This window comes from Bison bison, unplaced genomic scaffold, assembly GCF_000754665.1.
Source record: "Bison bison bison isolate TAMUID 2011002044 unplaced genomic scaffold, Bison_UMD1.0 scf7180017864103, whole genome shotgun sequence".
Taxonomy (NCBI): Eukaryota; Metazoa; Chordata; class Mammalia; order Artiodactyla; family Bovidae; genus Bison; species Bison bison.
Genome location: NW_011494675.1, coordinates 767604 through 775990, shown reverse-complemented (window position 1 = coordinate 775990; position 8387 = coordinate 767604). Strand labels below are relative to the sequence as shown.

Genomic DNA, 8387 nt, shown 5'->3' with positions numbered 1-8387 from the left:
AAATTGAAATTATTTCAAGCATCTTTTCTGACCACAGTGCTATAAAATTAGATGTCAAATACAGGAAAATGCCTGTAAAAAACACAAACACATGGAGGCTAAACAATATGCTCTGAAAATCCAAAGGGTCACTGAAGAAATCAAAGAAGAAATAACAAAATACCTATAAACAAATGACAATGAAAACACAACTAAAAAACCTATGGGATGCAATAAAAGTAGTGGTAAGAGGGAAGTTTATAGCAATACAAGCCTACCTCAAGAAATAAGAGAAATATCAAATAACCTAACTTTACACCTAAAGCAACTAGAAAAAGAAGAACCAAAAACTCCAAAATTACTAGAAGGAAAGAAATCCTAAAGATCAGAGCAGAAGTAAATAAAATGAAGACAATAGCAAAGATCAATAAAACTAAGAGCTTGTTCTTTGAGAAAATAAACAAATTTGACAAACCATTAGCCAGACTCATCCAGAAAAAAACTGAGAAGACTCAAATCAATAAAATTCGAAAAGGAAAAAGAGAAATGACAACAGAGGATCATAAGAGACTTGAAGAGGGCAATGGCAACCCACTCCAGTACTGTTGCTTGGAAAATCCCATGGGCAGAGGAGCCTGGTAGGCTTCAGTCCATGGGGTCGCAAAAAGTCGGACACCACTGAGCGACTTCTCTTTCACTTTACACTTTCCTTTTTTTTGCGGGGGGGGGGGGGGGGCGGTTAAAGGTCACTGGGCTTTTTATTGCAGTTAAAGCAGACTCTGACAGGATGGTCCCAGCCTCGCGAGGGGACAGCCCAGTGGTCGTAGGAATACTCGTCGTAGAAGCCCTGTCCGCAGGCCCGGCAGTGGTGCTTCAAGAGCTTGATGCTGAACTCCTTCCAGTAGCTGTGGCAGTGCAGGATTTTATGGTCCAGGACCCAGTACACCTGCTTGGCCGCATCCTTCACCAGACCTAGTGGTATGTCAGTGGCTGTCACCAAGGCTCCTAAAGTGTTCTGCACGGCCTCACCCACCTTCCAAGTGATCAGCGTCCCACCTTTGTCATCCCCCTGTGCCTCAGTAACATCTAACTGGGAATTCCTGGCTTCATAGCAGTTGTCACACACCCGCATGGGCGCAGGGTCCCAGCCCCGCTTGGGCACCGGCTGGGTCTTGGACGAACAGCCCTCACAGAAGCCCTCCCCACAGGCCCGGCAGTGATGCTTGGTGTCGTTATCTTTAAAGGATGTAGTACATTTGTTGCAGCTCAGGATCTGGGAGTTGGGCCTCCAGTAAGCAGGGGCAATCTGGTCTGTCAGCCAGGACGTCACAGCCTTGGTGGGCCCAGGGCTAAGCTCAGATACCGACTGAGCCATGAAGTTCATCCTGTCCAAGAGGCGCTGGGCAGCTTTGTTGTTGTCCTCAGAAATCCTTTGGTTCCAGGCCACACGTGCACAATCTCTGTCCGCTCCACCGTAGCCACAGGATCTTGGTTCCCAAACCAGTACTGCTAGCTACAATAGACCACGCCACAGTTGGGACATTCAGTCACCTACCCAGACCAGGCATATTTTGCAAGACCCATCCAGGGGGAGTCAGTGGAAGCAGCCATCTTGGGCACCACGCTGACTTCATTGCCTCTCTCGTAGCAGGCCTTTCAGGTGAAAACCTGGTTGTCATACTGGTGGGAATATCTGCAGCAGATCTTGGCTTCATGAGGTACCTCTTCTTTCCTGTGATTCATGCTGTTCTTAAATCCAGCCCCGCGGCTGAGACAGGGAGGAGCAGGTGAAGTACTCGTCTGGAAAAAAGGAGCTGTGCGCCATCTGGTCATTGGGGATCTCACCACTGAAGTGGTCACTCAGAGCCTTTAGGGCTTTGAAGATGACGCCCGGGTGCCAGGGAGGATGGGTGGTATTGTTCTCCAGTTGCTTCTCCAGAGCATGCTGAAGCCCAGAAAGTGGGAGGGTTGTGGGTCCTCGTCCCCTTGTAGTGAATGGAACTGAAGGCTTCTGGGAAGTGGCCCAGCTTCCAGAACAGGTCCTGGATGAGCTTCTCTGGCACCTCAGAGGGGTGATCAGAGCCCAGCAGCTGGGTGTGCACAGTCTCATGGAACATAATAACAGCAGGGCCCAAGGTGGACAAGGGGACGTCCAGGCCACAGTGGGCAGTGGTAGCCTTGAGCTCCTTAGTGAAATGTTTCAAATAAGCTTCTGATGCATCTCCAAGGAACTTGAAGAGGTCATTGTGCAGTTGGTCTGCATGAGTTCGATAGATGACTAGGTCTGAGATGGCCAGGACCTTAAGCAGCAGCCGTATTCTCTGGCTTAGATTCACTGTAGCTCCCAAGAGCCCTTCCATGTCTATCATGGCTACTCTGTGGACTGGGTCATATGCTGCCCACACTCCCACAGTGCAGGACTCCTGGGTAGGGGAGGTTTTGAAAACTTCTCAGCCATAGAAGAAAGTGTGGTTGAGGGTATGAGACTTCCCATCCCCAGTATTTCCAAAAATGGAAACCACTTTTAGATGCTGATCAGGTTTACAGTCCAATTTCCTAATGAAGTCCTCTTCATTCATTACCTGAATTTCTTCATTTTCATCTACTAGGAGGAAACTCACAACCTTCTCAGTCATCTTCTTCCTCTTGGTCTCCTCATCCGTCCCTTCTTCTTCCAGCAACTCCTGGACCTTAGAGACATGGTACACAGTAACGGGGTGCCTCCTTTTGTTACCCCCAGAATGAGTCCTCTTCTGGCACTCCAGGCACAAGCTGATTTTACAGGTCTGGCACCTCACCACTGCCCTCTGCTTCACACCTGGAGAGTGCCCACTGGGGCCCTTCAGGGGTCACAGTAAGGGACATGGCCAGCTTTGAGTCTGATCCGCTCATGGTTTCTCAGGTGCTCCTGCCAATGGAGTTGATCCTCACAATGGAAACACTGCAGGCTGCAACACTCATCACACTCGAAGACAGCTTCGTCAGTCCCACTGTAGGTGTAACTTTCCTGGCACAGCAGCCCTGGATCCAGGCCCTTCTCTGCTGGGGAAGTCTAGACACTCATATTCAGACTGGAAGGAAAGTGCCTACCATGTACCTGGGCTTTCCCCAGGGGAAGTGAAGACAGGTGTTGAGTCTGAAGACTGCACACAACTTCCATAGGGTTCTGAATACCCTAAAAAAAAAAAAAAAAAAGTGTTTTGTTTAAAAAAAAAAAACACAATTGATGTCCTATTAGAATTCTTCATACACTCACAAATGGTCCAATGTTTAGTTTTCTGCCTCTAAGACTCTTGAATCAGCAGCAACGTTGATTTGGTTTGATAGTTTCATATTCCATAAAGTGCAGGCAAATATGTGGTCAAAATCAACTCGAAAGGGTCTTTTATGGCTATCTGAGAGACATCTGATGGATTTACTGAGGGGGACTCATGGGTGGGCCTCAGCTGCAAGGTTTTGGTAATGAAAGAGTGGTCAGGAGCTTTTCAATATTATCCAACCTCAAATCAATATTTCTGGGGATACCACTAAAGCAGTTTTGTCATGGCTAGTCAGTGTCCAGGAACCATGGGGCACTGGTGGAGGCGGGGGCTGTTCTTCAGGGCACTGGTGTATCCATCACCATCTCCATCTCCACCCCCCTCCACTTTACACGTTCATTCATTGGAGAAGGATATAGCAATCCACTCCAGTGTTCTTGCCTGGCAGGGAAGGGGGACCTGGTGGGCTGCCGTCTATGGGGTTGCACAGAGTCGGACATGGCTGAAGCAACTTAGCAGCAGCAGCGTAAGAGACTACTAAGAGCAACTATGCCAATAAAATAGATGACCTGGAAGAATTGGAAAAATTCTTTGGAAAGTATAACCTTTTAAAACTGAATGAGAAAGAAATTGAAATTTTGAATGACCAATCACAAGCATGGACATCAAACCTGTGATCAAAAACCTTCCAACAAACAAAAGCCCACAGCCAAATGGCTTCACAGGTGAATTGTAGCAAAAGAGCTAATACCTATCTTTTTCAAACTCTTCCAGAAAATTGCAGAAGAAGGAACACTTCCAAACTCATTTTATGAGGCCACATCACCCTGATACCAAAATCAGACAAAGATATCACAAAAAAGAAAATTACAGGCCAATATCACTGATGAACATAGATGCAAAAATCCTTAACAAAATTCTAGCAAACAGAATCCATGATCAAGTGGGCTTTATCCCTGGGATGCAAGGATTCTATGATATATGCAAATCAATCACTGTGAAAAAACCATACTAACAAGTTGAAAGATAAAAACCATACAGTCTTCTCAATAGATGCAGAGAAAGGTTTTGACAAAAATTAATATCCATTTATTATAAAAGGAAAAAAAAAAACTCTCCAGAAAGTAAGCATAGAAGGAACATACTTCAACATAATAAAAGTGAAAGTGAAAGTTGGTCAGTTGTGTCTGACTCCTTGTGACCCCATGGACAACTCCGTGGAATTTTCCAGGCCAAAATACTGGAGTGGATAGACTTTCCCTTCTCCAGGGGATCTTCCCAACCCAGGATTTGAATCCAGGTCTTCCACATTGTAGGTGGTTTCTTTACCAGTTGAGCCACAAGGGAAGCATAATACAGACCATATACCAAAAACCCACAGCAAACATTATTCCCAGTGGTCAAAAGCTGAAAACATTTCCTAAGATCAGGAACAAGACAAGGGTGCCCACTCTCATCACAATTATTCAACATTGTTTTGAAAGTTCTAGCCACAGCAAATCGGGAAAGAAAAAGAAAAGAATACAGATTGAAAAAAAAGTAAAACTCTCACTGTTTGCAGATGACATAATAACATACATAGAAAATCCTGAAGATGCTATCAGAAAATTACTTAAATCTAATCAGTGAATTTAGCAAAGTGGAAGGATATAAAATTAATATTCAGAAATCCTTTACATTCCTATACACTAACAATTGAAAATCAGACAGAGAAATTATGGAAGCAATCCTATTCACCACTGCAGCAAAAAAATAAAATATCTAATAATAAATCTATCTAAAGAGACTATATGCAGAAAACTGTAAATCACTAGTGAAAGAAGTCAAAGACAACACAAAAAGATGGAGAGATATACCTGTTCTTGGATTGGAAGAATCAATATTGTGAAAATAACTATACTATCGAAAGCACAGATTTAATGCAATTCCTTTCAAAATACTAGCAGTATTTTTCACAGAACTAGAAAAAAATTTTCACAAAAAGAAGCACAAAAGACCCCAAATAGCCAAAGCAATCTTGAGAAAGAAGAATGGCACTGGAGAAATCAATGTTCCTAACTTCAGACGATTCTACAAAGCTGTAGTCATCAAGATGCATCATACTGGCACAAAAATGGAAATATAGATCAATGGAATAGGCTAGAAAGCCAAGAGATAAACACATGCACCTATGGGCACCTTATCTTTGACAAAGGAGGCAAGAATACACAATGGAAAAAAGATAACTCTTCAATCATTGATGGGAAAACTGGATAGCTATATGTAAAAGAATGAAATTAGAACACTTTCTAACACCATACACAAAAATAAACTCAAAATGGATTAAAGACTTAAATGGAAGGCCAGAAATATAAATTTCTATAGCAAAATATAGGCAGTACATTCTTTGACATAAATCACAGAAAGATTCTCTTTGACCCACCTCCTAGAGGAATGGAAATGAAAAGAAAAATAAACAAATGATACCTAATTAAACTTAAAAGCTTTTTCACAGCAAAGGAAACAATAAATGATTAAAAGACAACCCTTAGAATGGGAGATAATAATTGCAAATGAAGCAACTGGCAAAGGATTTAATCTCTAAAGTATATAAGCAGTTCTTGCAGCTCAATATTAGAAAAACAAAGACCAATCAAAAAATGGGCAGAAGACTTAAACAGACACTTCTTTGAAGAAGACATACAGGTGGATAATAAATACATGAAAAGATGCTCAATATCACTCATTATTAGAGAAATGCAAATCAAAACTATAATGAAGTATCACCTCACACTTATAAGAATGGCCTTCACAAAAAAATCTTCAAAAAATAAATGCTGGAGAGGATATGGAGAAAAGGGAGCCCTCTTGAACTGTTGGTGGGAATGCAAAGTGATACAGCCAGTATGGAGAGCAGCATGGGGATTCCTATAAAACTATGAGTAAAACTACCATATGACCCAACAATTCCACTACTGAGCATATACCCTGAGAAAACCATGACTGAAAAAGACATTTGTACCCCAAAGTTCATTGCAACACTATTTGCAATACCTAGGACATAGCAGCAACCTAGATGTCCATCAACAGATGATAAAAAAAAGTCGTGGTACATATATACCATGGGACATTACTCAAACATAAAAAAGAACGAATTTTTGTCCATTCTAGTGAGGTGGGTGAACCTAGAGTCTGTTACACAGAGTGAAGTAAATCAGAAAAAGAAAAAAAATTATTACATATTAATGCATATATATGGAAACCAGAAAGGTGATATTGATAAATTTATTTGCAGGGATGGAATGGAGATGCAGAGCCTTGTGGACACAGTGAGTGAAGGAAAGATTGGCACAAATGGAAAAAGCATTACTGACATGTATTCACCACCATATGGAAAACAGATAGTTGATGAGAAGCTACTGTACTACATGGGGAGCACAGCTTGGCACTCTGAAATTACCTGTAGAAGGTTCCCACTGCAAAGGGGTAGGATGTGTTGAAGGGTGAGAGACTCAAGAGGGAAGAGCTATAAGTATAATTATATGTACCTGCCTATCTGCATTGCTGTATGGCAAAAACCAACACAACATTGTAAAGCAATTTTTCTCCAATTAAAAAATAGAAATAACCGAAACTGAAGGGTTATATTGTCGGGGGCCACCACGGGAGATCCCACCCATGACAAAGGTCATGCAGAGAAGACCTGACAGGCAAAGGTGGATCAGGACTCGAGGGATTCCCTGGACCTGCTCGAGCATCTACCCCAAAACCAAAATCTGCCTGTCTACTGTTTATTATATTATGCCTTTCACCAACTCTTCTGACATTAACAGGGGGCTATCCTCGACCACCTTTCCCTGAAGAAAATCAACTTAGGGCTCTAGTTAATAAGTCTCCTGGGCTTGAAAGGAGCATTTTAACTTTAACCCCTCTGTTACTATTTTAGCTTGCTTGGCAGGTTTATCCACACTCTTGCAACTAACGCACAATGATTGTTCACAACACCCCAAGCATAACCTTTGAGCGATTAAAAAAAGAAAAAGCTTTATTAGAATTATACTGCATTGTTGAGCCAATGTTTGCTACCGAGTTTCTTTGTCCCTTACCCAATGTGCGCCTGGGAGTGTATTAGTTAATATAGTTGGTATGAAAAAAAAAAAAAACAAGCAGCAGCCTTGGCATTAGCAATATAAGACCCTTGAGTTAATAAGTTCTTTCTTCGTTGTAACCCACTGCACCTTTGCTCCATAAGAATGTAACTTTATTTAATACTTTCTGAGGGAGACACAGATTAAAAATATAAAGAAGAAACACTTTAAGGGAAAACAAGTTTTCTGGTTGACCAACCTTTATCCAAAAAAGGTCATAAAATGTCAATAGGCCTCCGGGCCAGAAGATAATGTGCATAACAGAAAGACCCTTGTAAATGGAAAGGTATGCAAAAAACATCCTGGTCCCAATGAAGGTCAAACTGATGTAGTGTTGAGCTGACTCTGCATGACTCTGTATCTTTCACTTCTGGAAATGTGTAACTCAGGGTATAAAAGCTCCTTTTGAAAATAAAGCAGCAGACCCGGCTTCATCAGAGCATGGTCTCCCTGTGTCATTCTCTCTCTCTCTCTCTCTCTCTCTCTCTCTGTCTCTCTCCTTTTAATTTCATCTCTCTTCCCGATGCCATTCATCCTGAGGGTATCTCTCGATCCTGCTAAGGCTGGACCCCAGCAAGTGGCACCCGAACAGGGACCCGAGGGTAAGTCTCCCCATTGTTCAGTTTTTCGGGACAGCTTGTACCCCACCCAGGGTGCTGCAGACCCCGCTGCATAAGATAGGTAGGGTGAAGAAGAGTGGGTAGTGGAATCTTTTCACATAGACAGAAGTAAAAAAGACAGAAATCACTGACAACAGAAATCACTGACAAGGGTAACAACGAGTCAAAAGAATGACAACTCTTTATAGGAGTAACCTTACAATTCTTAAATAAAAGAAGAATTAAAGTTTAAAAAGCTAGTATTCAATCCTTTTTTACATTTGTACAAGAGCAATGCCCTTGTTTTCCAGAAGAGGGCACTGTTAACTTAGATACCTGGAAAAAGGTAGGGAAGCAGCTAAAAGCTTATTACACTTTACATGGCCCAGAAAAAGTCCCCATGGAAAAGAAATGCAAAAAAG

General features: G+C 42.2%; 1 pseudogene; it reads right to left on the bottom strand.

Annotated features, from left to right (window-relative positions):
- Positions 1 to 718: 718 nt before the first annotated feature.
- Positions 719 to 3043, bottom strand: LOC104987638 (annotated as a pseudogene).
- Positions 3044 to 8387: the final 5344 nt, after the last annotated feature.